The sequence below is a fragment of the Ammospiza caudacuta genome, chromosome 2 (assembly GCF_027887145.1).
Source record: "Ammospiza caudacuta isolate bAmmCau1 chromosome 2, bAmmCau1.pri, whole genome shotgun sequence".
NCBI lineage: Eukaryota > Metazoa > Chordata > Aves > Passeriformes > Passerellidae > Ammospiza > Ammospiza caudacuta.
Window position 1 is genome coordinate 52,721,790 of NC_080594.1, and position 8,071 is coordinate 52,729,860.

Here is an 8,071-nt window from a genome sequence, read left to right on the forward strand (position 1 = left end):
TAGTAAATTTGTGGTTTGGGAATCAAGACAAACTGAATGTACATAAATGAAAACCTCTGTGATATAAACAGTGTCAGTCACCAAGCCATAAAGCTTAATGTATTGTAACCCATTAGTGGTAATTCTGGCTATATCTGGCACTTGGATAGGACTAGATTAAAATATTTTACAAGACTAAGGAAAGTCAAATTTACACTCAAGATTCAAAGCTGAGGTGAATTGTTTGCCTTCAAAGCCAAGGAAAAAAGGAAGATGAATGGGAGCTGCATGCTCAGCAGTGTGTGAGGCAGCACTGCCCGTGGTCTGGTCTCACACCATTCATGTGAGGCTGTTTGCCATGGCCAGCACCCTGACTGCCTCACGGCCTGTGGCAGACTAAAATCAGGCTCACAGGATGATTTCCTTTGAGGAGGTGCTGGGGAGGGATCCACCACAAATGTAACAAGCTCAAATCCATCCCTGGGGCTCAGATTTGGGTTCAAAGGGAAGGGTACTGTCTGTTCAGTCCATCTCTTAGAGGCCATGCAAGCTAAGCTTCTGCCTAAATGGACATTTCTGTGAATGCTGTACTTGTATGGCCACCTTCTACCCTCACTGGGATAAAGGGAATGGGTCAGAACCCCTCAAGGAAGCCCTCTTGAGACCTCCTTTGTGCCTATGGGTGTCTTTGAAAGTGGATTAGTAAAATCTTGGAATTATTTTGAAACAAGCCTTTTATCAAGTAACAGAGAGCAGTGTACCTATGGCCTGGTAGCTCTGGAGTTCTTTTTTTTTTCTCTGAATGCTGTCCAATCTCAGTGTTATGCAGTCCCTCTTATGCTTTATGGGAAGAAACTGGATCTCACAACAGTTCCTCAGGTTTCTTGCAAGTTTCAAGAAAAGCAAGGGAGTTTTGGTGATTTTCACTGAAAAATTTCACCCAGCTCTACAGAGTCCTGCAAGGTTAAATCCTTGTATAAGGTTCTGCTGGAAACTAAGTGATGCATTAGCAGCTCACTGCTCCCACTCATTTTTGTCCATTTATCTTGTCCTAAGGGGGAAGATGATGCTTCATCAAAGGAAGCAACAGAGTTGCTATTCTTATATAAATATAAAATTAATAATTTGAAAATAAGCATGCATTTACTTATGTTTCTGTTTTTGAAAAGCTTTTCCTACCTTATGAAGATTTTGAAAAACTGATTTTCTTATTATACTTTTTTAAAATTCAGAATTAGAGTTGACTAGTACACTTTGATTACAAAGGCATTTTAAAGAAAAATCATTGTTAGGAAACTCCCAGTGTTTTCCTGGGGAATATTTCTTTTTCCTTACAGATTTGAAGCAAGTCACAATATTATGTGAACTGCTGTGAATTGTCTGGACTTTTCTTTTCTTTTCCTCTTCTCTTCTCCTTTTTTCCCCTCTTTCTTTTCTTTCCCTTTTTTTTCTCATGGGTTTATAGAAAATGGTTATCCCATTGAGTGTGTTTGGAGGTCACAGCACCCTGAATTTGTTCCATCCTTTTGCTCATAAAGATCAATAATGCAATCACCAACTCTGAGCTGCAAATTATCAAATGGACTAAGCAACAAGATCAATTAATTGTGCCAAAACCAGGTACTCTGATTCTGTAAATGCTGAAGTGGTTCATTCTGATATTGCTCAAAATTATACATCCCAATTTTGCCCTGGAATGGGATGAGAAACATGGGTTTAAGGGCAGCATTTGCTGCAGTCTGGATCTTCTGGACTCAGCTCAGTTTGGTTTGGGAGAGCAGCCCATGAAGGAGTGTCCATGCAACATCCTCTCTCACCTTTGCAGTGCAGACTGGAGTGAATCCAAACCTCTAAAGGTCACTGAGCTTTGCTCAGTGCTCAGTTATAGAAGAACATGTAACTTCTGTGGTTTCATAGTGAGAAGTGATGCCTTTTGTATATCAGGGTGATAAATGCCTGTGCCTGGGGCCACTGGAACTGTACTTCAGCTTGTACATGGCCACGCGAGAAATATTCTCTCTCAAGACCCCTACAGGGATCAGCCCTTCTCCTGCTCACTGGAGTGATGGCTGGGTCTCCAATTCCCCTCCAAAAATGGAACAGAAATGGTCACTGGTTTTCAGTGAGCAATTACCCAAATAGCAGTGCCTTGGGCATGGAGACCTGAACAGATTTTTGCTTTTCTAAAACAGCACACAAAGAGCTCCCCTTTGGAGCTTTCATCAGGATCATGTCAGTGGTACTTCTAGAGCTTCTCCTAGTGCTTTTTTCCCAATCTTCTGCCTCTTGGCAGTGTGTGTCTGCTGTGTATTTTGCTCTGATATGCTGCTGAGAGCCACTCAGCTTGCTGCCTCTGCATTGTCATTATATCTGCAGTGAGAAACCCTGTGACTGAATGAATCAATATCACATGTGGCCTGATTCCAGGGAGGTAGAATTAGTTATACAAGCCACCACTGATAACATGCTTTTCCATTGTTTGGCCAAATCTGTCCAAAATTGTCATTGTCCATTGTCTGGGACTCAGTCTGTGTGGTGAGATCTTTCTCAAGCACTCAGAAAAATTTGTTGATCCAAATCTGCACCAGTCTGTCTCTCAGTGAAAAAATTCCCAGGGCTGATCCAAACAGAGGGAAGCAAGGGTGGAAACTGAGTTTTGAACTGCAAAACAATAGAACCATTGGATGTTCTTAGTCCCATTAGGCTAACGGGGTCTTAGGGTTACATCCACAGAGATTTCTGTGAAGATGTGGTGCTTAGGGTTTGTGGCTCTGTTATTATTTGCACACAGTCATTACTGCAGCAGCTGTCTTTAAATAATGCATGTCTGTTTGCATGTTTTATGGGCTTCTTTTGAATATGTGGATCTCTCTTAAAGCAGTTAATAGAGGTATGCACAACAGAGTTTGACTGTTACCTTCGGAGGAAAATCAAGGAAAATACTCCAAAGCTCTCCAAGATCTGCAAAGCTGGTGCTTGTTTCCTCAAGGCAAAGTGAGCCCAGCAAGGGAACACCAGACAGAGGCAGTCCTGATGAAGATGTGCTGCCCCTCATCCAAATCTGAGCAATGTTGAACACTCTTCTCAGCCTGCTTATGTCCCCACGGTCCTGGTACCAGCACCAGTGGCACATGTGGGTTTTCATGAGGGCCCAGATGGGTTGAAATCTTTGAAAAAATCTCTGCTCAGAAACATCATCTAAAATGGAATTGTTTTATTTTGTAGGCTTCATCTTACTATATTACACCTTCACATGATAAAGGAATCAATGGATAGGACTCATGAGATTCTAGCTTACTTGCTATAGAATGTTTCAAATTAACTAATGTTAATTAACTAATGTTGTTTGGTTTGATTCCTGGAGTAATCCTGGGCACATGCATAAAAGAATTGATTACTCTAAGTGGAGATGATGCCAGTCTTGTTCCTGCCTCAAGGCTCAGCAAAGCTCCAGGGCAGCCCATCCCATACCCGCCCAGTTCCTGGTGCCTCAGGAAGGATCCCTATGGGACAGGAGGTGTCTTTCAGGGCAGAGATCAGACTCAGGGGGCAGGCAGCATGGTAGAAGTGTGTCTTTAGTCCCAGTTGCCCCTGAGACACAGAACAGTTTTGTCTTATGCCCTGGGCATACACACAGCAGCAACAACCCAGCCAGAGCCCTGGGAAGCCCTGTCCCTCCCAAGCCACCAGCCAAGCAGATGGATCTGACAGGGAAGGGTTTAAAGGAAGAAGAGAAACCTTCAGGGGAGCACAGACTCATGTGCAAGGCGGGCACTGACTGCTGTGTGCACCCTCCCTTGGGAAGTGCAGAGGCACCAGGGTTTCTTGCCACATCTGAGGCCTCCAATCCATGCAGAGCTGCCCCACTATGGACTGGTGCTTGCTGGTGCATGCAGACACCACGGGCCAGCAGGGACCACCACACCCAGGACAAGCTGTACACCTGGATGGAGGTGGTCACTGCAAAGGCCAGGTGCAAAGGCCTCATTTGAGAAGAGGGAGATCACCATCACACAGTCCCAAAGAAACTGAAGGCTGGTTGAAAAGGACCCTACCTGGAGTCCATCCATCAACCTTGAGGCAAAGTGAAAATTTTCCAGGATAGAAATCCATTTTAATTTAGGTGAAATGTACATTTTTGAGTTGAGTTCTGGTTAGAAACCATAGTTATTAGCCAGACTGCAAGGCCTAAGCTCAGTGAAGTTACTTCAGCGAAGGACAGAGATAAAGGGTAGGAGACAGAAGATGATAGAGAGAGACAGGGACTGCTGTAAGGGCAAGTCAACCTTACCTCGGAATTCTTTCTGATAAAAAGGAACTAGTGGTAAAAGTCACAGGAAACCCATAAAAATGAATATGTATGAACCTATTGTGAAACTGTATGCATATGTATTTGAGAGGGGGATAAAAGGAGACCTGAAGTTCTCAGAGGTATGCATGCCTTTTTTGAGGAGAGCAATCTCTCTGCATGCGTTCAGCGCTGTAATAAACATACCAAGCTTTACAACTTTTACAAAGTTGTGAGGTTTCTTCTTTTCTCCGCAAAACAACCTTTGGATGCTTTGGAATCCAGCTCCTGCACCTCTCTGCCTGTGTGTGCTGTACCCCTTTGCCAGAGGAGCAGTAAAATATGTGCAGTAAAATTACTTGTGAGAGTCCTGCAAGAGTTCATGTGCAGGAATTTCTTTAGTGAGAAGCTGTAGTATTACCCAAAAAAATCCTCACTAAGGGCTATAGATCAACTCAAGTGAATTTCACATCCAGGGAACCAAATGGCTGTAAACTCAAGTGCAACAAGCAGGGTCCTCACCCCTGGTGTGGAGGGCAGACATCCCACCCACAGGGTGAGTGGGAGGAAGAAGAAACAAGGAGAGCAACTGAATCAAAACCTTTTCTTCCATAACTAGGCAGCAAAATGAGAAAATGAGTTTTCTGAATCATGTTAAAGTATTACTCCTGGAAATGCAGGGTCTTTTTAACATGTAATGCAGGAATAGCCTCTAGAATTTGTTTCTCTTTCAGAGAAGTCTAAAATTAGCTGCTAAATTATTCTCCTCTCTGCTGGCTAAAAAAAAAAACAACAAACTGTCCAGAGATTACTCACATTTGACTTAATTTGAATAAATGTACTATCACGGACATGATTGCTAATTATCCTTGTGCTCAGTTACTCAAATTAGCATCCTATGAATTGATCAAAATGGATAGGCTGTGTCAGGGAAAATATGTTTATTTGCATAAACCTGCAGTCTTACACAGATAGAAGCATATAACAGAGCTTCAGCCTTTGACAAGGTGAGACCATGCTGCTGTTTCACAGTATTTAGCACTTTGCCTACACTGGGGTGAAGGGAACAAGGCTGGCTGCCCTCCCTTCACAGCAGATAGCAAAGAGATGATGGTACCCTTTTCATTGGGCCTGTCTGGAAAAAATGAGATGGACACACTCAGCTGCTCCAGCCCTGTGTTCTTCACTTTTTTCATCATGTCTTAATCCCATTATTACATTTCTTTGTGAAACAACATCACAGAGAAAGAAAGGAAGTTGGATGATGCAGAAAGAAACATCAGGACAAGAGCCCTGGGCATGTTTTCCCTTTGTCTGAGGAATATGGCAGTGTTTCCTCAGCAAGAAGAAATGCAGAAATGTGCTGAGACAAGTCAGGAGAAGAAAAAGAGGGAGAAATAATGGGGGGAAAATTTGCACTGGGGCTAGTGTAAATCTTCATCTCTTAATATAAGAGATGAAGGTGCAGATGGAGGTAATGTAAAAATGAAGAAGAATCTGCTTGTTGTGGGGTGGAAGTGACTAGTGACTTGGAGAAGGGGAAGAGGTAGGGAGTTAATAGTGGAGACAGTGTAATTTTGGACTCCTTGGAAATGCTGTAGTCCCTCACACAATCCAGCAGCTCTGTTTCCAATGTGCCTGATTTCCTTGGTTGGGTCACTTAGCTGTGGGACACCATTTGTTGTTTTCCTTTTTTTTCCTCCCATCCTAAATGTATGAGATCATTTACTGCAGAGCTCTTCCAACAGGCATGAGACCTACATGGCTTTGACCATAGGAATACAGTCTCACAAGAGATTTATTCAAAGGTCAGTGAAATCATGAGTCACTGCTTGAAAGCAAGAATTTTAACATAAGAAAGGAAAAGACTTCCTATTTTTTGCCAGGAAGAGCAGGCCAATGACCATGTTAAGTCTAGCTAACTCCAGTGATCCCATGGCAAAGCCATTACTTGCAGCTTTCAAGATGTTAATGGAGCTGCAAATAGATGCTGAGCACCTCTGAAGACCATACCTTTAAAAATATCAGATCAAAAATGTTCCTACAAGTCTATTAAATTGGTTCTTCACTGGGTTTTTCTTTAGTTTTCATTTAACCTGCCAGAAGTGAGAATTTGGCCTGGTGTTCTTCAACTAGAGTTCAGATAAAGAATAATGTTTGATGTGAAGTAGGACTGAAATTAGCTCACTTTCACAGAGTATCTTGGCTATGTACTAATCAAAAGAATTAACACTTGCTCCTAATTGGCCAAAGGGGAAATGTCACTGAACATGTCATGAAGAGCATACTCTTTTTTAAGTAGTCTCAATAAAAAAACTTCCAGCAGCTATGTTATAAAGGCATGGTGCCAGGTAAAACAGACTCAAGAGTTATAGAAGGCATCCTATAGATCCAAGTCTTAGAAATCATAAGTTACATCCTTTTCTACACAACTTTCCATCACCTGTTTTGGCTCTCTCTCAAAATTGCTGTAAAGAATTATTTTACTTCAGAAAATTAATATATTGCAATATTACAAAATGCTTTGATTATGTTCACCAACTATTTCTGGCTTCGCATAAATAAGCAATTATATCCAATCTCTAACAATCTTTCCCCCCTCCCTCCACTTTCACCTTTTCACTTTTAAAATAAGTAATTGTCCTTTGCAATATTTCGTGGTATAGATCTTAAAATATATCCCAGGCACAAAATGTACTCTCCCCCAGAACCCTTCTACACCCCAATGTGTTCTCACTAATGTATTCCATTAGTGAGAGGAGAAGCTGACTCATGCTCTGATGATTGATGCATCTCCTGTATCATACAAACAGTCAGGAAACTTGATGTACAGCATTGCTAAGAGATTGTTTACAATCTGTTTACTCCATTTTTTGGCTAATCCAGCTAAATTTACTGATCCTCTTGAAGTGCATAAAGCCCTTTGCCTGAGTTACCTTTAACATGAGTCTGAGTTATTCTTCGTTTTACTGTGAGCACAGTAATGTCGTTTAAGCCCCAGAGTGACATATTCTAGTGTCAAGTCAAAGGTGAGTCCCCATTTCTACATATAAATCTAAACATGCATAAACCAGGGCTCAGCTCTTAAGAATTACTTCAGGCCTCCAAATAAAATCCCTGCCATTTACCTTTTGTAATTAATGTCCATTACTCTTCTTAATTAAAGGATTCAATTAAATTAATTCTATTAATGGCACTGTGTTTGTTACTCAATGTCATAAATAAAGTACACTTTCAGGGAATTACATCAGTCCTTTTTCCCACTAGCTTTTTTTATTCTCTAGAAAGCATTTATTCCTCAGCTGGCCTAAAACTGCCACTTTTCCCCCATTCTTGTCTGCTTTGGTGCTACCATTGTAACTACCCCAGGCGAGCCATAGAAGAGCTTGGGGGTGATGCACAGAATCACCACCCTTCTCCCCAAGCCCTCAGCATCTGTACTTCCAATTTAATCTTTGCCTTTCATGCTTTGCTGCTCTTGGCTGGGTTTGCCAGACACAAACAGGTTCATCACAATTCCCTTCCCTCCATCCCATTAACAGGCTTGTGGCAAAGGTTTGGTTCATACAGGATTTCACTGATGGTAAAAGCTGTTCTGCATCTCTCCTCAGGAAACACAAACCTTTTCTCTCAAAGCAAAGAAATTGAGCACTCATGAGAAACAACCCTTTCAGTACTATATGTTACAGTTTTAATTGAATCTCTCTCATTTCAACAGGGTCCTTCAACAGCTTTGTGGACTCAGCGAGCTGATGAAAACTTGAGCTGGAAAAAGAGATTAGTGTGGCTACTGGCCAGGACAGC